This window comes from Antechinus flavipes, chromosome 2 (genome assembly GCF_016432865.1).
Source record: "Antechinus flavipes isolate AdamAnt ecotype Samford, QLD, Australia chromosome 2, AdamAnt_v2, whole genome shotgun sequence".
Taxonomy (NCBI): Eukaryota; Metazoa; Chordata; class Mammalia; order Dasyuromorphia; family Dasyuridae; genus Antechinus; species Antechinus flavipes.
The window spans coordinates 338,231,683-338,254,398 of record NC_067399.1 but is presented as its reverse complement, the minus strand read 5'-3'; positions in this window follow the sequence as shown (position 1 = coordinate 338,254,398).

Sequence of the window (22,716 nt, the reverse complement as noted above, 5' to 3'; positions counted from 1 at the left end):
TAATATTCTTTTTGAGTCTGGATCTATTATTTCCTTAGTGTAGGAAATTCTACTGAGTAAACTTCTTTCCACCAGTGTTAATTGATATCTATTTTGCAATCTGTAGCCGTAGGGACTCAGTTGGCCTTGAGGGCCATTAAACAGGTTTTGGAGCTAGATGATAAAGAAAAATGGAGAATGGGATTTATTTAAGCTGAGGATGGGGAAGGTATAGTCACATACTCTGCTACAGATAGAAGACTTTTAGGATTCACAGGAGTTAGAGCACTGCAGAAATGGAGTTTTCTTTGAATATTCAAAATAAAAATGGAATGAGAAGACTTGGGGAAATAAAATGGAAGAGAAAGCCTTATCTAGGTAATCAAATATTACTTTTTCTTTTTGAATTTATCTCCTCATCGTTTTCCTATCCCCTACCCCTAGCCCTTTTTTATCCCCCAATCCCATTTTCTATGTCTTGAATGATTTTTATAATATTAATATCAAAGCATGATGTAAATCAATAGATTAACTTTCACAAAGAGTACTAGCTTCCCCAAAGAGGAGTTCATTACACTTCACAAGCCTCAAACTACAGTAATGCAGAGAAGATGCATACTCAGCAAGAAATTATGGAATCACAAAATTTGAGAATTAGAAGAGTTCTCAAGAAACATCTTCTCCAACCCATACATGAAAGAATTCCCACTGTAGCATTGTTTTTATTGCTGTTGTTCATTTTTTCCCTTGTCCTCAAAGGGTCAATGACAGCATAAGAGTGATGTCTTGACTTGCACATGAATTGGATACCTGAAAAATGATTATTCAGCTTCTACATGAGTTACCTAAATTCTAAATCTGAGCTCAAGACTTTTTATTTATCTCTGTCAATTCCACATTATTGATTTCTACTCATAATTTCAGCCCATTGAGATAGTTTTGAAAACTAATTCTGTTATGCTGTGCATTAATTATCCTTCCTCACTCTGGATCATTCCAAATTTAGTAAGTATATTTTCTATTCCTTCATCCAAGTAACTGATTAAAAAGATTGAGCAGAACTGAGCCAAGAACAGTTCCCTGTGGTGTTCTATTAAAGACTTTGATTGAGGTTGACATCAAACTATTAATCAACATTGTCAATCTTACTGTGTTATGCATGTCTTGCAGTTCAGTGAAAAGAGTGCTGGATTTGAAATTGTAGAGCCTGAGTTCAAATTTGAGTTCTGCTATTAGTTACTACTTGTGTGATCTTAGGTAAGTTACTTTATTTTTTCTGACCTCAGTTTTCACATTTAAATCAGAGCTTTGGACTTAATTACTCCTGAAATTGTTTCCAAGTCTAAAATTTTGATCCCATGATCTTCAAGACTGTCAAGAATAATTCTGTCAAATGCCTTGATGTACTATACTTAAAGCATACCTAATCGAAAAGTGTAGAAACTCTATCAAAAAAGGAAATTAGTTAAGTTTAACAAAATAATGATGTCTTTTACTCTGGTTTATGTCTCAAGAAGAGAAAATAAAAGCTCAGTTGGAATATATATATATGTATATGTATATGGAGGTACAAGTAAAAGAAGACAAATTGTAAAATTGTAAAGTCATTAAAGGAATATTTCTCTTCTGGATAAGCCCCAAGAGTAAGGATGTGTAGCTTATCTGGCCAGGTGCTATCTGGAAGATCATATTCTGGGAATTTTATGCATAACGCCACTGGGGATATTATTAGGAGATATTTTTCCAGTGATATGGATATTAAAGGATGAAAGACTATAAATGAAAACAATGTATAATTTGTTATGGAAGAATAATGTGTAGAAAAGGAAAGAACTATGATAATTATAATGATGATGATAAGCAAATGAAGGATGAACAGATAAAGCCTTATTAGGCATTTTGTCTTTTTTTTTTCCTGTTTATTTAAAACAAAATATAAGTCAGATGAATAATATAATGGATCAATATGAGATGTATTGCAGTGGAATCAGCCATCTGCCCAGGATCCTCTCTCCTTGGAACAGAGAAAGCCTATAGCAGATATACTGGGAAGTTCTAATCTCTCATTAAACTAGATCTAGTAAGCACAACTATTGATTGGTCAGCTTTAAATGTTTTTTGGGAGGGTTATAATGTGCTATAGTAGAATGAGTCTCCAGGGCAAAGAACAAATTCCATCTCTGATTCACACTATCTGTGGGTCTTGGGGAATTATGTACCCTCTCTGGGTTTCAGTTTCTACTTCTATAAAATGAAGGACCCTGAATTACATAATTTAAGAGATCTCTTCCATATTTATAGTTATGATCTTATAATTTTACAAAGTTATGACATAGTACCACTATGTATTCAGGAAGGAAATTGTTTGCAGGTGTCAACTCTGGGAATTACTTCCTGCTAATCCTACTCTTCATGGGGTGACAATTAGCTTTGGGCTAATTAAAGAGAGTTTCCAGATATGGCATCAATACTTCTAGATTGGTCATTATCATTCTGTACTGGCAATTTATGTCATACCATTTTCAAGGAATAATTAACTGAATTTAATTTGGTGCAAGTTAGCTGTGCAACCATGGTGATTCTGGGAGGCCTACCTAGGCTTCTTGGTCTTTAGTGTAAGTTATCTGTGACATTCCCACAATGTCTACCTCAGAAATATTATGGGGATTTAAAAAAAATTCTAGTAGTCTTAGAGATCTAATATGTATTGAGGGAATGATAAATTCTGGTAAATATGGTGAGATGTGTAATTTTTCTAGAATTATAGATATTACCAAATGGAGGAGTACAATAACATGACCTTATATGCTACATGTCATGAAAAGTTAAGAAATTTATCTAAGAGATGGAGATAAACATGCTTCAGTGTTTTGGAAAGTTCTAGTACTTAAATCTTTTGAAATTCTATGGAATACAATGAAGGCCTGACTTGGAAAAATAGGCTGTTCATTAAAAGTATGACAGCCAGTGTGACAAAGTATAGTTTCATAGTAAAGAATCTTTAAAATCTTGTGAATTCAGTGCCAAATCCTGTGAGACAAGTTATTGTAGCAAAAGGAGGATTTAATGTTAATTTTTTAAAAAGATGTGAAACATTGTAAAATTTGTCTTAATTAATAAATCTAATTATTTATATTCCTCTTTTAATTTATACACCACTTTAATTCTTCTAATATGCCTAGCTTATATGCCTTCACTTATAGCTCTACTCATAGAACTAGTTCAATTGATTTAATTAAATCTTCTTTCCAATATATTACAGTGCCTTGGGTTTGGGGGTGGGGAAAAGAAATGATTTTTTTGAACATTAACATTTCAAATAAAGTAGTGGAAAATAATTCATTTAGTTATTGAACGAATCTTTATTGAGCACATGTGTTATATAAGGCTCTATAAGAATGAAAGTATTAGGAAACTTCTAAATATAAATATTACAAACCATTCCATGAAAAAAGTCATATTTATGACAATATGGCTTTGCTTATGAAAAGCAATAATTTATATCAAGCAATGTGGATCAGAGGATGATGTTTATGTGGTATAAGCACTATAGGAACATATCTATTTTTAAAAAAGATAGCAGATTGATTTTCCCCCTCTATAATTCAATATAGAAAATCTTATGTACCTAACTATGTGCATGGCATTAGGACTACATAGACAAAAACAGTAGTCTCTGCCCTTAAAGAAGTTATAATTTACTGGTGACAGGGTTATGTCAATATATACACAAATAAGCAAATGCAGAATATTTTTAAAAAAAATACAGTTCTTTTCTCAAAAGGGACAATATATCATTTTATCTCTTTTACTTTCATTTCATGCACCAAATTTCACTAGAATCATTTAAATATTATAAAAATTATGTTTATTTGAAAGTACATAATTCTACTATTTTATTTATGAAGGTGGATCTACAAATCAAACTTAATATGTATTTTAATTCTATTCAATTAAAAATCAATCAATATTCTTAAGCTATAAAAGTTTCATGAGGGAAAAACAGACATAAAGAGAAGCTCCAAAGAGTATTTGAGAAAGATCAGAGATCTTTCAATTTGTCACATAGTCTGTTAATTATGTTATTATACATATATATATCCTGCAACATAGCATATGTACTACATGTAAGTATACTTTTATAGAAATTATAGATATAAGTACTGAAAGCCATTGAATGCTGTGTGTTAGCTTTTTAAGGCAGATTGATTATATATTATATATTCATATAAACACACATACATACATATATCCATACACACACACACACACACACACACACACACACACACATAGATTTAGATATCTACACACAAATGGGCTACAGTCCTGTGGCAGCCCTCTTTAACTATAGCAACTGTAACAGAGAGTCAGAAAAAATAGACATAAAGTATTAAAAATAACAGGTTTCAGGTTGTCTATAAACCTTCATTTAACTCTTGGTACTCTGAATGTGCAAGTTTGTCTAATGACCAAAGAATTGAATCACTCCTAGAGGAGCTGAGCCATATCCATGTTGATATTCTGCTCTAATCTTGAGAAACTGAGTAACCAGAGATGTTGGGCTTTTGTTCCTGTTCCCCGTGTTGTGTCCAGGGGTTCCTGCAACCATAAGTGATCCTGATGTTAAATTCAGACAAAAATTTCTTCTCATTTTTTATATTATTGGGCTTCCAGTTTCCCTAATGGATCCTTGCCAATACATAAAACAATCCAAATAGAATTCTTAACATAGCTGATGATAGGCCAAGCAGACAAGTCAAAAACGAAAAATCAAAAATCAAAGTCAAACAAGCTACTGATACATGTAGATTCTCAAAAGGAATTAAACAATGACACTTGATTGACCTCAGGTCTACAAAACTCTAAAAAGGGAGTCTCTATAATTATCCTTGAAAGAGCTTTACTGGGTTAACACAGGTACTCGAAGTTCTTTAGCCACTCCTTTTTCTTTTTTTTTTTTTAATTTTTATTTAATAATTCACTCCTTTTTCTTTAGCTAGGTGTGCAATTTGGAATGAGTTCAGCCTCAGGGAAGCCTGCCTCCAATGAGAGGGGTCTCCCTTTTCTCACTTTCTTTTGCCTACTGATACTCCCAGGGTTGATTTTCTTTGTGGCTCACTTCCAAGGTATCCCCTCTTCTACCCCTCATGTTCCCAGAGTTGATTTTCTTTGTGGCTCACTTCCAAAGTATTCCCAGAAAAGGCAGGGGAATAAAAGAAATACTACATGTAGAATGTAAATCAAGTATGAAACAAGTAATTTATTCCTGCACACAAAAGGAATGCTTCTTAGAACACTCCCAAGCATACAGTTGACAAAAACAAACTTGACAAACTTGATTAAGTAATAACTCATAGCTACCATTCTTATTTCTAAATCAGAACATAAAATGCAGGATTGTATTTTACATTTCACCTTGATTCCACACACCATACAGATGACTTTGGGTACATGTGTATTAGTAAAATATTAGGTTTGGATCAACAATTTTATTGATGGTTATATTTTATGTTTCACTTTGGTTCCAATAGACCATACAAATAACTTTGGATACATGGTAAAATATTAGTTTGGATCAATAATTTTGTTGATGGTTATCTTCTGCAATAGAGACTTTTTCTGTCATCTTCCCATCTTGCTGCTATCATTATGATATTTATTCCTTCATTGGATGCAGGACCTTACTACTAAATTTATAAAGTTGTCTAGACATGTCTAGCTTGAATACTATATTTATTCACATAATCAGGAGATGAAACAAAATTATGAAAAGGTTGGCTAGATTTCAGATCCAATTTATCTACTTGATAGGACCTGGAATCTGAAAAACTTACTTTCCTGAGTTCAAATCTGACTGCAGACACTTTCTAGCTATATGACCCTGGTTGAGTCACTTAACTCTATTTGCCTCAGTTTCTTCATCTGTAAAATGAGCTGGAAAAAATCCTTAACCCCTCTTGTATCTTTATCAAAAAACAGACAAACAAAAAAATAAACCTGAGTGGGATCACAAATAATTGGACATTACTAAAAATGACTCAACAAGCAACAAAAACTTACTACATTAAATTATGGACTATTTATTTTTGTCTTCTTTTTAAAAACAAAAATGGGTGTTGTATCTTGTCAAATGCTTTTCGAACTATTGCTATACCATGATTTTAGTTGTTCTTGCTTTTAATATGTCCTATTATATTTATAGTTTTCCTAATATTGAACAAGCTATCTTCCTGACAGTATGTTTCACTCTCTATTTGATTACATGTGGTGGATATCTCTCATAGAATTTTATTATTCTCTTTGCTTGGAGGTATTATCACACTATATAAAGAAGTTGAAGTGTCACTTAAAAAGATAAAGTTGGGAAGAGTGACTGGATTTGACCCAATATTTAAAAAAAATCTATGTTGGAAAGTGAGGCAATCTTGAAGGCACTTAAAGATTAGTTTTTAAGATAACTGAAAAAATATCCAAAATAGTAGAAAGATCATTATCATACAAATATAAAATCAAAGGTGATTTTACAAGGCATCAGCAATTACTTATCCATATGCCTACTTTCTCATCTCTATAAAATCTTTATGAGAGTGGTCTATGGATACAGCAAGGCTATATTTGATGAGATCTTAAGATTGGAAAAAGCAATCATTTGCGGATGATTTTCTCTAGCAAATCATATCTTCTGAGCCATATATTTAACTGAAAGCTACAGAAAATACAAAATCCTGCTGGGTTCATTATATATTAATTTCAAAATAACATTTGCTTCAGTGGAGTTGGGTTTGGGGACTCCCCTCAGGGTGTCTCCCAGACATATGTAAAAATCCCCACAGTGTTCCCTGATAGATGGAACCTCAGAGTTAATTTAATATAGTTATATTTTTAGTATCAAATTTAAGTGAGCTAAAATAAGAAGAAGCTACAATAAATAAAATACTTGCTGATAGTATTAATTTATTTCATAGGGTATGTTGCACACAGTCAAAATAGTATAGTATGCCTAATATGGGGCAATAATTTCCAGATATTCCAGTTTGCAGATGATCTTGTTATTGATCACATGGAATTTTCTAACACTATAAAGCCTTTTCACTCAGATATCTAATGGCTCAAAAGAGATTGGTGTTAGGTCAGTTTGGATCACATTTGCAAAATTACCAAATGTTTTAGATGATTTCAGGTTGCTTGCTCCTCCCTGAAGAGGCTTAGTTTCTCTTGTTGATCTTATATTTTTGGATCTTATATTATAGAATAATATGTTCCGTGTTCTTAAAGAAATTTCAGATGGCTGAAAATACAATGGAAAAATACATAATGGGTGTAAGTCAGAGGTGATAAAATCATGGCCACTAGTAGTTATTCTAGTTCTAGACTAATATGTAATTAGGAAATATTTAATGAAACAAATAAAAACACAATAAAACATAGATAATGTTTTTTGGTTTTCTAAGTCAATTCCCTTTCGATTTGAGTCTTCTGAAGCATTTTACCAATGACCAGTTATGTGGAAGAAGTGACTTAAAAGACCTCAGGAAGGATTAGAAACAGAGGTCATGTAACAAAAATGAATGACAATAGGTAAATAGTTTACATGTTTTATTGACATCCAAAACTGTGTAATAGAACTAGCAGAATGTCTCTTTTGTGTTATATATTGGTTCTATGGCGGACTTACAGAAAGATTTGGACAGTAGTAATTTATCTAGACGAGAAAGAATGAATATGTTACAATTTTCAATGTTGGAAGGACTATTAATCTCAATGAGATCACCGGTCAATCCAAGGGCCTAAGTTTTGATCTGGATTTTGGATCTCTGGAATTCTGAATCTATGAGTATCCATGAATTTAAGTTTGTTTCTGGAAACCATCATTTTGGAGTTTGTGAGATAAATGAACTGATCAAAAGGTCTCTATAGACTGGTTTCTATGAGCCAGTCATAGTGCCAAGCACTGGAGGGGCAAATACAAGTAAGCAAGGAAGTCCTTGACCTCAAAGGGCTTACATTCTAATAGAGAAAGAGAAAATATATAGAGGAACTAGGAAAATAGAGGGGTAGGGAGCAAGAACATGAGCAGGCCAGAGTGACGTTGGTCTATAACACCTGACAAGACAAGATCAAGGACCTAGACAAGATAAGGTGTAAACTTACCAACAGACTTAAGAGTCTTAGGGTACTAGGGTTCCTGGTCTCAGAATCCCAGGATCCTGGGAATTTCATTGAGAGGAAGAAGAAATGAAAGAAGACAAAGCCAGAATACTGATAACATGGTTTGGAGATGATAAACAAACAGCTTTTTCATGTGAAAAAATCTGTTTGAATATCTGAGTTTATAGGCAGGTCAAAATTAAATTTAGGTCTACAAAGTGCCTTATAAGTTAGTTAGCTCAATTTCCTCATTTTATAAGGAGAAACTGCTGCTCAGAAAAGTTTAATGATTTGCTAACCAAGGTTATACAGAAAATATGGTTTGGAAAATGACTGCAATGATGAAACTGAACATTGTGTAATAACAACCAGTAGTGTGCTGGTAAATGTTTTATAATTAGATATCAAAAAATGTTCATATGACACACTTTTAAGATTAATTTGTATTATTAACATTTTCTCTATCATTTAAAAAAATTTAGACAATCAATTAAACAATAAATTAAGCTCTGATGTGTAGTACTTGTCAGTTTCTGAGATATAAATGATTACACTGAAATTTTAGCAATAAATTCCCACAAGTATGCTCTAGCACACTCCCTTTTTAAAAAATATTTTCCCCAATTACACATAAAGACAATTTTTGAAATTCATTAAAAAATTGTGTCATTTTTTTTCTTTTTCCCTTACCTGCCCCCTCCTTGAGGTAGTAAGCAATTTGATATAGGCTATACATGTGCAATCAAGCAAAACAAATATCTGTATTAATCATGTTGTCTACCATCCTCCTGAAATAATTGTTTGGACCCCAGGAACAACTGAGAAAATATATCTCCCTTTCCTCTTTGCCAAGGATCAATGCACATACTGTCAGATTTGGCTAATGAAATGACTGGCTTTTCTGAAATAATTTTTCTCTTTAAAAATATTAAACTTAAAAATTTGAGTTAAGGGAGAAATTAGAGTGATGTAAAAACAAAAAAAAAATCAATAAAATAATGTTTTAAAAAAAGGAAATTAGTGGCAGATCTGGAATTTGAACTTGGGTCCTCTTTCTCCAAATTCAGCACTCTTTACTACCCTTACATAACCTCTCATAGAGAGACAATTAAAAAGGTTATTGAACAGTTAATATGTTCATTTGTTTCATAAGCTTAGAGTTGAATTCATGTCTAGCCTAAGGCTGATAGCTCAAGCTATCATTGTGAGCTGGGTTGAGAAATATATTTCAATTTAAGAACAGCTTGTGGCTATCGAAATCTATAAAAAATATGTTTGGTATGGTTAATGTTTATCACCATAATAAAAATACTAACATTGTTTTAATAGTTCTTTCTGGATAGGTATTATCCTTTAGTTTAATATCTGAAGTATATTATCAATATTATATTATAAATCCTTTGTGTGTCCTTAATTATGAAGAAAAATGTTATGCTATTCATTCTCTAGATTGAGAACTGAAGATACAAAGAGGTAAAGGTTATCCAGAGGTCTCAAATAGACATTGAAAGATATTCAATCCTACTTGCCCCTTTCAATACACAGGAATCTAATTATTTCTTTTGTACCCCCCCTCCTACAGAACTCCATGGGTCCCTTGTCTCTTAACCTTTCTCATGTTTCTTCTTCTTCTTGCTTCATAATTTATGTCTGGTTGCCTGTTTCCTTAGCATTCTGCTTTTGGCGATTTAATAATCATATAACTAATCACTCTTTTGGACCCTTCCTAGATATCAAAATATCTCAGCTTAGTTTAAAATGCATATCTCTTTAATAGGCATTTTAAGAAAATGATTGGAATTTGTCTCCAGTTGATTGCCCCCCTGGATCTGTACTTGGCCCTGTGCTGTTGAATATGGGATGATAGGATAACAGATTTAGAACTTGATAGGAATTCAGGCACATAAAATGATAGGATCACAATTTTCAAACTGGAATAGACCTTTATTGCTGTTATCATTCTATCATTTCAATTGTGTCTGACTCTTCATGACCCCATCTAGGATTTTCTTGGCAAAGATACTAGAGTGGTTTACTATTTCCTTCTCCAGCTCATTTCATGGTTGAGGAAATTGAAGCAGAGGGCTCGGGTCACAATGCTTTTAGGTGTCTGAGACTAGATTTGAACTCAGGGAATTGAATATTCCTAACTCTAGACCTGGAAAGCAGAACCAAATTCTTAATTAAAGTTATAAAGTAGCATGTTTAGTTTTGTTGCTAAGAGAACAAATTTCTAATAACTAAAGTTATTTTATTAAAATAAAAAAGTAGAAAAGGATTTTTCAAGAAATGATGGTTTGTTCCTCAGTGGAGCTCTTCAAGAAAATACTAGATGACTAGTTGCTGGTTGTGCTGTAGTCATGGTTCTTCTGAAGGATATGGCTTAGACTAGAAAGCCTCTGAGGTCTCTACCATCTCCACAATTCTATAAGATTGAATCAATAAATCAATGAGCTTTCATTAAGAATTATTAAAATTCTATCAAGAATTTCAGTGTAGCAGAGCACAGAGAGGAATTTTTCAGGCATTGTGAGAATCATGTAGATTAGAATAAAATGTGTCCTTTCCAAGATATATAAGAAATTTATTTAAATTTATAAGATTGAGCTATTCCTCAAGTGATAAATGTTCTAATATTAATTTCTTAGAGAAGAAACCAAGGCTATCTATAGTCTTATTAAGAAATGCTTCCAAATCACTACTAATTTAGAGATATGTAAATTAAAGCAATTATAAGACTCTATCTCTTATCCATCAGTTTGATAAAGATTACCAAAAAATATGATAAATAGTAGAGGGACTTTGAGGAAGACATGAACATGGATGGTGGAGCTGTGAATAGGTTCAATCATTTTAGAAAATAATTTGGAATTAAATACTGAAAGGTGCAAACTCATTAGGCCAGTAGTATCAATGCTAGCTCTATACTTAAGAGAGATAAAAGAAAGGTAAAAGGAATCGATATGTACAAAAATATTTATATTTTCAGAGTGGCAAAACCCAGGAAACCAAGGAGATAATTTGTGATTTGGGGAATGTATGAATAAATAGTCTTTGTGAATGTAATAAAATTCTATTGTGCTATAATGAAGATATGGATGATTCTAAGGAAGGCTGGGAAGACTTGTAAGGAATTGACATATCACTCTATATAATCTTATGATTCTGTTTTAAGTCAGCAGAGTCAAAAGAATGCATTATAATAACAACATTGTAAAAATATTCAGTCAGTAAACAAGAATTTATTAAATACCAGCAATGTTCTTAACACTATGCTAAGTGTTGAGAAAACAAAGGGAAACAAAAACAGCCTTTGATCTCAAGGCATCCAGAGTCTAACAGTAAAGACAACATGAAAATAATTGTACAAATAAATTGAAAATATTCAATAGAAAGAAAGCACTAATATTAAATGGTAATATGAAAGTCTTCTTTAAAAGGTAGGATTTTAGCTGGGACTTGAAGGAAGTCAGGGAAGCCAGATGGAGCAAGAAAATTCTAGGCAAAAGGGATGGCCAATAAACATGCATGGAGATGGAGTGTCTTGTGATGATTACCAAGGAGACCACTGTTACTTTTTCCCCAATGGATGAGTGGGAGGAAGAGAAAATTCAATTAAATTAAAATTAAACTAAAAAATAATTTTAAAACAGAATCACACAGGAAGTATTTTTGGTGTGGTGATTCTTTCAGTAGCTCTTGGATCACATTATATAGATTAGATGGCTGTAACAAGTGTGAATAGATTGTAGGTCTTGGATGCCAATGCATAATGGAGGAGTATTCCCTGAAAGAGAATGGTCAATGGGAATGCCCTTGTGGAGCATGTTGGGACCCCTGGTCTATAATTTATGTATACCTGTGATGTCTACTTTGATGCATCATTTTAGACAGATTCTTAGAACATTCCATAGCCAAAGCACACTGTGTCTTGATTAAGAAAGCATATATAAATATATATAATTGATATTTTGTATGTGCATATATAATTTACCAAAATGGTGTCACAAGTATCATCCTTTATTTGATTACATAATTATGAAAGAAATGGAAGTTCATCATATTAATGACATCAATAAACAATGGTGCTGTTTCCATATCTTGGTATGGATTGTCACCTCTATCTCTGGATTCTATAGATCTAGTCAGTCATTCAATGACCATTTACTAAGCTTCTCCAATGTACCAGGCACTGTGCTAAGCACTGAAGTATACAAGGAGATCCAAGATAGTCCCTGACCTCAAAAAAATTCATGATCCATACCTGATCAAAGTGGGGAGCTCTTCTTTAAACCAGCATGAACCCTACATCCAATCTTACAGATTTTGAGTGAATTATAAAAGAGAAGATGTGGTTCATGCTTTGGTTTTGAAGAAGACCATTGCTATCATGGGATGACATCTTGACGTGTCTCAGTTGTATTTAAGTGAGGAAGACTTAGACAAAAATCATCAGCCTTACTCTCTCTTCCAGAATCAATGAAATTCAGTGGCAAGGCAAATGTCAAGATGATTGTTGGTGGCTTGGCAATCAGTGGGGATTGCTGGTGTCTGATGTCTGAATTATCTCTAAGCACCTCACAGAGCTTGCTTTAGGTGCCTTCATGGCTACTGGAACAAATGGTTCTCATCAGACCATTTAATTGGGAGAAGTCTTCAAATTTTGGGGGTGGACATCCCCACTGATGGGTTTGAGGCTGGGAGTTACCACCAACCTAATTTAGTCCCTCAATAGAAATGATTTTATCTGGGTGTTCCCACTGGGCACGTTATAGCATGAAGGACCAGCACCTCTGGTAGTAGGGATTGTGAAGCCCTTTCCAGGGTTTCTCATCCCGCTTTGGAGACCACCTATCACCCAACTATCACTAATAGAAGAAAAGTACATTCTTAGAAATAGTACCAGGAATTTGAGGGTATCTTTTGTAGAAATATTTAGAAGAGAGATAACATTTTGTGAATAAAAATCTTATTGTTAGTCTGGTCCTGATACTCACAAACCACCCTCATCTTCAGCTTTCATAATCAATGTGCAAAATAATGCAACATTTGCATTTATTTTTGTATTCATATGGACATTTCTAAGTCTTTTGATGAATTTAGATATGTCATGGCATCAAGTTTGAGGTTCAGTACTCTTAGTCCTACTTTCCAGATAAGTAATACCAAAGGACCAAAAGATTGAATGAATTTTCTTAAGATTACATATCTAATCAGTGACAGGGTTAAAACTAAAATGTCATGAGTTTGGTAAACTAAACTCTTTACTGCTTATCCATCAAAGAATTTCTACCCATATAGTAATGTGGGAACCTCTGCCTCTATTATGAGCAAATTTTTTTTTTCTGTTTGGTTTCTACCTGGGAGAAACAAGAGCTTGTCAGTTTGGTCAGTTCCCCATCACTCTTTAACATCTACAAAATGTTTCTCAGGTTATTATTCAGTTCTTTTTTAGTCATGTCTGACTCTTTATGATCCCATTTGGGACTTGGTTGGCAAAGATATTGGTTTGCCATTTCTTTCTCTATCTTATTTTATAGATGAGGAAACTGAGTCAAACAGATCTAAGTGACTTGACCAGGGTCTCACAGCTAGTCCAGGTATGAGGCCGGATTTGAACTCAGAAATATGAGTTTTCTTGACCCTAAACCTAATGCTTTATCATCTGTGTCACCTAGCTATGACTTGTCCCTCAGGTACTAAAAATAAAATAGTTCTGAGTATTTGTTTTAGTTATAATGAGGCAGATCTGGTATGTTAATTTCCTATCCATTTGAGCCTCCAAAGCATTATTTGTTAGAGCTGTCTATTCAAGCACAGAAGATATACCTCCAGCCTATTATATAATTATCTCAGGAATTATAAAGGCAATAAATTCATGATTGCTTTTTTTATTAATACATTAAAACAGAGATGCATAATTGGCATTTTAACAAACTAGTGGCAGCAAATTAGATATTAACATGATTGCAAAATGGCAATTATTGTTGGCAATTAATTGGCATCACCTTTTGGTAGCTTTTTTCAGTTCACTATTTGGGAGCCCTATATTCAATGTGGCATGCAATTGTACACATTGTGAGAGCTTCTGGGAAGTATGAGTTAATTGTTTAACAAAACAAGTAAATTGTTTTTTAAAAAAGTTTTATTTTCTGGTTCATTGGACCTTTGAGGCTTTAATGACATTCTATATATTTTGTCAAGAGTGATAGCAAAATAACATGAACCTTCTGAGAGGTATTTATCATACAGAAATCAATTTAGTTAGCTCTACAATGTTTTTTTCTTCTTCCTGAAATGGACATAGCAGATGTCCATCTCTGTATTATAGCATAGTCACAGAAAATAAAATAAATCTTACCTCTAAATGGAATTATAGAATAAAGACAGGCAGGAGAAATGTTACTTATAACATGGTCATCATATAGCTATGTAGCAGGAACAAAAACTATTCATTTTTCTTATGCTTGTCCCATAATGGCAGGAGAAGGTAAATGCATTCCTGTGATGGCTAGTTTAGATTAAGACCTATTTGTGCATAATTTTAGATAGGTTCTTAGAATATTTCCCCAGCTAAAGAACATTATACCATACATACATACATACACATGCATGGATATATTACCAAAATGCTGTAACAAATGTTATTTTATATCTAACACAATTATGAAAGAAGTGGAGACTCAGCACAAAAATGACCATAAAAAACAATGATGCTGCTTTTGTTTCTGCACAGATCCAATATAGATTGTTACCTCTCTCTAGGGGTTTTATAGATCAGCTCAGTCATTCAATTACCATTTACTAAGCTTCTATCATATGCAAACAAACTGTCAACAAGGTCGAAAGGAGCAACTTCAGAGTTCATCCAGTTGTACCTACCACTCATCTCAGATAACATCATTGGTTCAAGTCTGTTTTAGTAGCAATGGGTGAAATATTTTACCCATGTCTTTCTAGTAAGAAACACATTCCACCACTGAAATTTTTTATGTCAACCTTCTAACACCTAATGAAGTCAATTTTGTAAAACTGTCCTGTGATAGATAAGGAATATGTAATTTATTTTCAATAGACTAAAACAATTAACAATGCCACATGAGGAAAAAAGGAATTTTTCCCATAATGTTTTGTTTAATTGCTCATAATTATCGACAGGCAGAAGTAATACAAAATGGCGATTTGAAACATAAGTCTTTGTTGTTGACTTGAAGTTATATTGTCTGTATTGATTTTCTCAATATTCTTCTGTTGTGCCCCCAGTACCAAATAATGAGATTATCCATTCCTCAATAATGAGAACAGATGGTATATTGACCACATCCTAACCACTCTGCTCTATCTTAGATTTTCTATTTTTACATACAAGGTTTTTTATTTTTTTATTTCTGGCATCGGAAACATTAAGGTCCTTGAGGACAGTGATATAATGAAAACCAGTGCTGACACTGTGCCTTTAAATTATAGCATCCCAAATTTCTTTCTTACAAAAAAGTGAACTTATTTTATCTTATGAGGGAAATGCTTATTTAAGCTTCTTCAGTGTGCTGTCTTGTGTATATGTATGTGCATCCTATTTCTGAAATAATTTCTAAGGTGGTTAAAGTTATGTGATTTAATCTGCTTGTGGGGATGCCATCTACCACCAATACAGATAACTTAGTAGATAAGCCCTAAGGAGTTGTCCATGGCACTGAGAAATTACTCAATGTTTCATAGCTAATAAATATTCTTAGGATCATAGGATCTAGGTTAAAAACTGAAAGGAGTCTCAGAACAAGGGTGTGCAAGTAAATGTTTAGCAACTTGTTCTTAGAGGGGAGAAAAGTACTCATGACTCACTTTTAAGTTTAATCTTCATTTTTAATGTTTTTGTTCATTCCTTTCTTAAGTTTAGACAGTCAACAAAACAACAAATCAAGCCCTGATTTGCAATGGTTGCTGATATCTGAATCAATAATGTTCAAACTGACAATTTAACATTTGGCTTTCAGGATATGGTTTAAACTGGCTTCAGCACATACTTGATTCAGAAGCTTTGTTTTTCATATGGGAAAATAAAGAACTAGAAATGTGATATCACTTGCCAAATATCACATAGATAGTAACTGTTAGAGGCAGAATTTGAACCTGGATCTTCTTGACTCCAAGTTCAAAATCCTACCTACCACCCTATATCACCTTTGGGATATAGATATAGATACAGATATAGAATGACTATTTAAGAGTCCAAAAGAAGATAAAAATCTTTATCCCTTCTCCTCCACTTTTCTTCCTAGGGGAACGTTGAAATAAATTATTCTCATCTGCGCATTTTACTGAGAATGTCTTCACATGTTTCTGATAGACGAGTTTGAGGCCCATTGGTTACCCTCAACCTGGTTCAGTCCATCTGTGGTTTTATCAAAAGAAGTCTGCTGTGCATGCTACCGTTTCTTGGAGCTATAGGTGAGAGATGAGTGCCAGGTAGACACCAAAAATGGGTGAGCAATCCTGATGTGCTAGTTCTCTTTAAACACCTCCACACTCCACAACTTTTATCATGTGCATGTGCTGTCCCCAGACTGTTCCTCCCATACATCTTTCCCTTCTCCACCTGTCCTCTATATAAACCAATTAAAATGATAGAAACAATAACTGCATCAAATACATTCACTTTCCTTAAAAATGGAACTTCTCTGAAAACCAATCAAAAAGTGTGTTTGAAATTAAGAAGACTGGGATCAAATCCAGGCTCTGCTAATTACTGCTGGCATGACCTTGAAGAAATAACTGGGCCTTAGTTTTCTTATCTGTAGAATGAGGGTCTTTCTAATTTCAAATATATGAGTCTATGATCCTGTAAACTAGTACTGTCACAGGTGGAAATGAAACACATAATCACATAGTGTCCTTGGTCACATGAATAGGGTTTAATATTTTGAATTGAGACCCACAATGACACATGAATTTCAGGGGAGTTTCCTAAGGATCCTGACAATGTAGCCATTCCCTTCTAGAGCCCTTAAAGGTTCATTTGGATTCAATTTTTTTTAAACAACCCAGATGTGCTTCAAAGCTTCATGATAGTGGCCATTCTACAAATTCTGGTAGTAAAACCCAGCCCTCTTTTTAAATGCATTTACTATACTCTGCCTCCATATATCCAGAAAGGTGAAAACAAGCACTTCAGCCTGCCCTTTGATATCAGCCTTCTTGTTTCCTCTGACCAGGATACTGACAACAACAGTATGCTTGTAACTCTAATGGTTGCATTTAGAATCAGATGAACCTTTGCTCTTTAGGGAAGGTATAGTTGTATTATAATTGTGTGAAATGAATGAAAGAACTTATTATTATAGATATTGAGGGTTTTTTCTTTGGGCTTATTTTTTCCGCTCCCAAAGCACTATCTACTTGCCAATGATAATGGAAATCCTGGTTGCTTGTGAAGTCTCATTTTAAAAAAAATGGTGATTGTATATATTAGCAGTTGAAAAAGCTTTTAACTATTGATAATTGATCTGTGATGGCTTTTCTGTCTGCCAGCTAATAGCCATCATGCAACACATTGCATACATACCCAATTTCTGAGGTTGAATAGTTGGGCTATTCAGAAAAGCTGTGACTTAATAAGCTCTTATAAAGGTATTGATGTGGCAAAGTGTCTAATTGTTAGGTATTCAGGGTCTGCCTGGCAGCTCATGAAGGATATGTTAAGGTCTGTCTGATGTCTATTGAAAGCGGCACTGAAATTCCATACAAGAAGAGAATCAACATTTAAAACGCTGTTTGTAGTTAATAAGTATGCTGAACCTATCCATGGTTTAAGGACGTATGCACCCCAAATGTTCAGTAACCTAGGAACTTATTTAAAAAGAAGCATGGCTGAATATGCAATGTACTATAAGAGGTGGAATGGATATTCTAGGTACATTGGTTCAGTATAGTGATATTTTTCAATTAGAAGTAAACCAGCTTCGAGAAAGAGCACAGTGTAGTAGAAAGTCACTGAATTTGAACAGAAGATCTTGATTCAAACCCCAGCTCTTATAATTATTGTGTAAGCATGAGCATATCACTTCTCTTAGCATCAATTTTGACATATGTAAAATGGAGATAATACTTGTGTTACCTCACAGGGTCAATGTAAGAATAAAAGTAGATAACGTATATAAAGTGCTTTATATACTTTAAAATACTAGATAAACAAAAATAATTTCTCTTATTTTTCTAAACTTAACTCCCCAGTCTAATCCCAAAGGCTTATTATGGCATGAAAGTGATCCTGAGTTCTCAAAAGCTATATCATTGAAGTGTAATCTTGGGAAGTTTCTAGGATAAAAAGGCTTTGAGTGTGCCTGATAACAGATTGAGTCTGTTTTCAGTGGGCCAGCTTTGCTAAGTACAGAGAGCTTTGTTCCCACTTTGCTGTCCATTTTGTGATGAACTCTTTGGCTACAATATTCCATGAAACAAAGAAAAAAATTCTGTGGGCCTCCTTAGACATCTGCAGTAAAGGTGACAGAATGCAAATGGACAATAAATCTGTCCCAGAATTAAGCAGAAAGAGGAGAGAAGGAGAGAAGGCTGGATTGCTTTCAAGAAACTGAAAATTTCTTTAATGAGTCTAAATTTCTTCAGGAAACAAAGAGCCATCCTTTTAATACTAATATCCAATCAATGTTGTTATATAGCACTAAGTGATGGAACACAATGGTCTCCAAAGAACTGAAAATTAATATCACACTGAGGTAAATAGTTCATGATGGGTATGTGTGTGTATGTGTGTGTGTGTGTGTTAAAAATATAGTTTATACACACACACATATATATAATTCATAAGGGTGAAATGTCATTGGAATGATATACTAGTGAAAGAAAATGGCAACTAACATAGTAAGGATGAAAAATTAAGTGGACAGCCTGAGAATTCTACTGGTATCCTCATTATATCAGAAGAACATAAGGAAGGCCTCTAGCTGGAATGGAATCAGGAATACCTGAGTTCAAATCCAATCTCAGACATTTACTAGCTATATAATCCTGGGCAAGTCACTTAACCCAGTTTCTCTAATTTTTCTCATTTGTAAAATGAGTTGGAGAAGGAAATGGCAAACCACTCCAGTATGTTTGCTAAGAAAACCCCAAATAGGGTCATAAATTATCAGACATGACAGGAATGACTAAACAACAACAAAGTGTATCATGTCTCCCAGCAAGCTTGCTTCATTCTTAACTGTAACTATAGCTTTCATAATCTTTTGGTCTAACAGACAGGCCTGTGGGACAAATTAGTAACCTAATCTATAGGTTACTAATATATCTACTAATAATACTAATACCTAATCTATAAGCCTCCTGTTTTTGTATGCTTTGTGATTTTTATTTTATATAAAAATGTAAAAAAAAAACCCATTCTTGGCTCTTGGATTATACAAAAAACAGATGACTAAGGCATATTTGACCATTCCGCTGTATACTTTGTGGACCCCTGACTTAGAGGATAACTTCTTACATCTTCTTACATCTAGATGAAAAAATCATTTCTAACATATTTGGTTTGGGTAGTGATCTATTGTAAGAGTAAAACATGGAAGTAATTTATCAATAGGTATATTTTCCTCTAATTATATACTATTATATACTACTCCACAGCCACCCCCAATTTTTGTATTTTTCTAGAAAACATAAAAGAATTGCTGATTTGGAATTTGTTTTATTCGACTGTATTAAACATGTTTGTGAAGAGTTTTCTTGCTTTCTTAATATGGAGAGAGGGGGTAGGAAAAGGAATGGAGGCAATGTGAACATGAAAATAAAATAAAATTGAATTTTAAAAAAGGATTGTTGAAAGTTTATGAAAATATTTAATGCATTTGAAAGCTTGTCTGGAGGTTAGACAATATAATTTTCAGCTACAAATGGTGGACTTAGAAATGTAAGCGATTCCTGAGCTGTATGGACAATTACTGTTAAAAAGCACATGTACTTTATTCTATAGATAAGGTTGAGAATCAGTTTCATTCAGGTTTTTACTCTGAATGCATTTTTTTCAGAATTGTATATAAAATATCTTTTACACCTCAAGATTCTCTGATTTTTGTTAGTTGGTAATTAGCAAATAAAAAATTTTTGAGAATTGCTGTTCAGATTTCATCATTTTGTAGCTCAGCTGATGATTACTTTTTCAAACTCAGTTGAGTTTCTCCTAACATACAATCTAGCACTGAACTCATCCTTGAAAGTTTTTGAGCTCATTTCCAGCTTCCAGAAACTGTGTTGTACTTACATAGTCTTCAAAAAGCCAACATCACTTTTACACCATGATGAAATATTAGAGTAGCAGGATGTATGAAGAATAAATTGATAAACTCATTGTCTAGTTTCTTATTAGAAAAGATTAGGAAGTATGCATTTAACCTATATTAGATTGCTTACTGTCTTGGGGAGGGGAGTGATAAATAAGGGAGAAAAATTTGGAACACAAAGTCTTACAAAAATGAATGTTGGAAACTATATTTACATATATTTGGAAAAAATAAAATGTGATTTAAAAAAAAGAAGCCAAAAATGTGTGTATATATGCCTGAAGTCATGTGTGTGTGTGTGTTTGTGTTTAATTGGTAGAAATGCCGTAAGTGACAATTATGGAAACAACAGAATAATTATAAGCCCAGACAGAGGGGGACAAGTATAGCTGTAAGGAGCCATTAGGTCTTAGGACAAACAGCTTTACCTACCTCAAGTATCCTGGAAAATATTGTTTTACAACACATTATAATAACTAATCATAATAATGACTGAGTCATTAGAATTTGCTTAAGTTAATTCTGGTATATGTTTTAAAAAGGCAGGGAAGTATGTAATACATTTGACAACTAGATATTACAGTTGGTTGAGTGTTGAGCAGGAAAGAAGAAGACCTGTGTTCAGATGCAGTGAAATAGTAAAAATATTACTTTCATTTTATAGATGAGGAAACTAAGTCTTAGAGAGTTAAGTGACTTTTCCACAGTTACACAGTTGGCAGTAAGTAGCAGATTTGAGTCTTAAATTCAAGTCTTTTGATTCCAGACTTAACAATCTTTCTCTAATATATTATCTATATAAGCATATATACTTACCACATTTCACTAAATAATATCTTTTCTTTTTAACATTGAGCATATGCTATAATCACCACCATTTTTTAAAAAAGAGACTCCAGTGTATATTAACTCAACATAAAATACATCAGCTGTATGTGATCTTGACTTCTTGTTTCTTATATTTTCCTAGCACATTGCTTTGTATTTATAAGTAATTGGTAAATGCTGAACTGAATTAAAGACAGAGAATACTTAAATGGACATGAATGAATTAAAAAGATGTTATTAAGCACTTATTATGGGCAAAGCATTGTGCTAAGTGCTGGAGATGTAAGTAGCAATGTAAAAGTGCCTGCTTTCAAGGAGCTCATATTCTAATGCAGGAGACAACATATAAGTTTCAACTACATGTCAAATGGAAAAGTTCCATGGTTCTCAGAGCATGAACATTTCTAGAAAAAAGAACCAGCTGGAGGGTCACAAAGGAAGCAACTATTGAGGACAGACTAAGGACATGGGGCAGGCTGAATCTCTTTTTATTTATTTATTTATTTAATTTAATTTAATTTAATAATAACTTTATATTGACAGAATCCATGCAAGGGTAATTTTTTTTTATGACATTATCCCTTGCACTCACTTCTGTTTCGATTTTTCCTCTCCCTCCCTCCACTCCCTCCCCTAGATGGCAAGCAGTCCTATATATGTTAGATATGTTACAGTATATCCTAGATACAGTATATGTGTGCAGAACCGAACAGTTCTCTTGTTGCACAGGGAGAATTGGATTCAGAAGGTAAAAATAACCCGGGAAGAAAAACAAAAATGCAAATAGTTCACATTCGTTTCCCAGTGTTCTTTCTTTGGGTGTAGCTGCTTCTGTCCATCATTTATCAACTCAGGTCTCTTTGTCAAAGAAATCCACTTCCATCAGAATACATCCTCATACAATATCGTTGTCGAAGTGTATAATGATCTCCTGGTTCTGCTCATTTCACTCAGCATCAGTTCATGTAAGTCTCTCCAAGCCTCTCTGTATTCATCCTGCTGGTCATTTCTTACAGAGCAATAATATTCCATAACATTCATACACCACAATTTACCCAGCCATTCTCCAATTGATGGGCATCCATTCAATTTCCAGTTTCTAGCCACTACAAACAGGGCTGCCACAAACATTTTGGCACATACAGGTCCCTTTCCTTTCTTTAGTATCTCTTTGGGGTATAAGCCCAGTAGAAACACTGCTGGATCAAAGGGTATGCACATTTTGATAACTTTTTGGGCATAATTCCAGATTGCTCTCCAGAATGGCTGGATTCGTTCACAATTCCACCAACAATGTATCAGTGTCCCAGTTTTCCCGCATCCCCTCCAACATTCATCATTATTTTTTCCTGCCATCTTAGCCAATCTGACAGGTGTGTAGTGGTATCTCAGAGTTGTCTGAATTTGCATTTCTCTGATCAATAGTGATTTGGAACACTCTTTCATATGAGTAGTAATAGTTGCAATT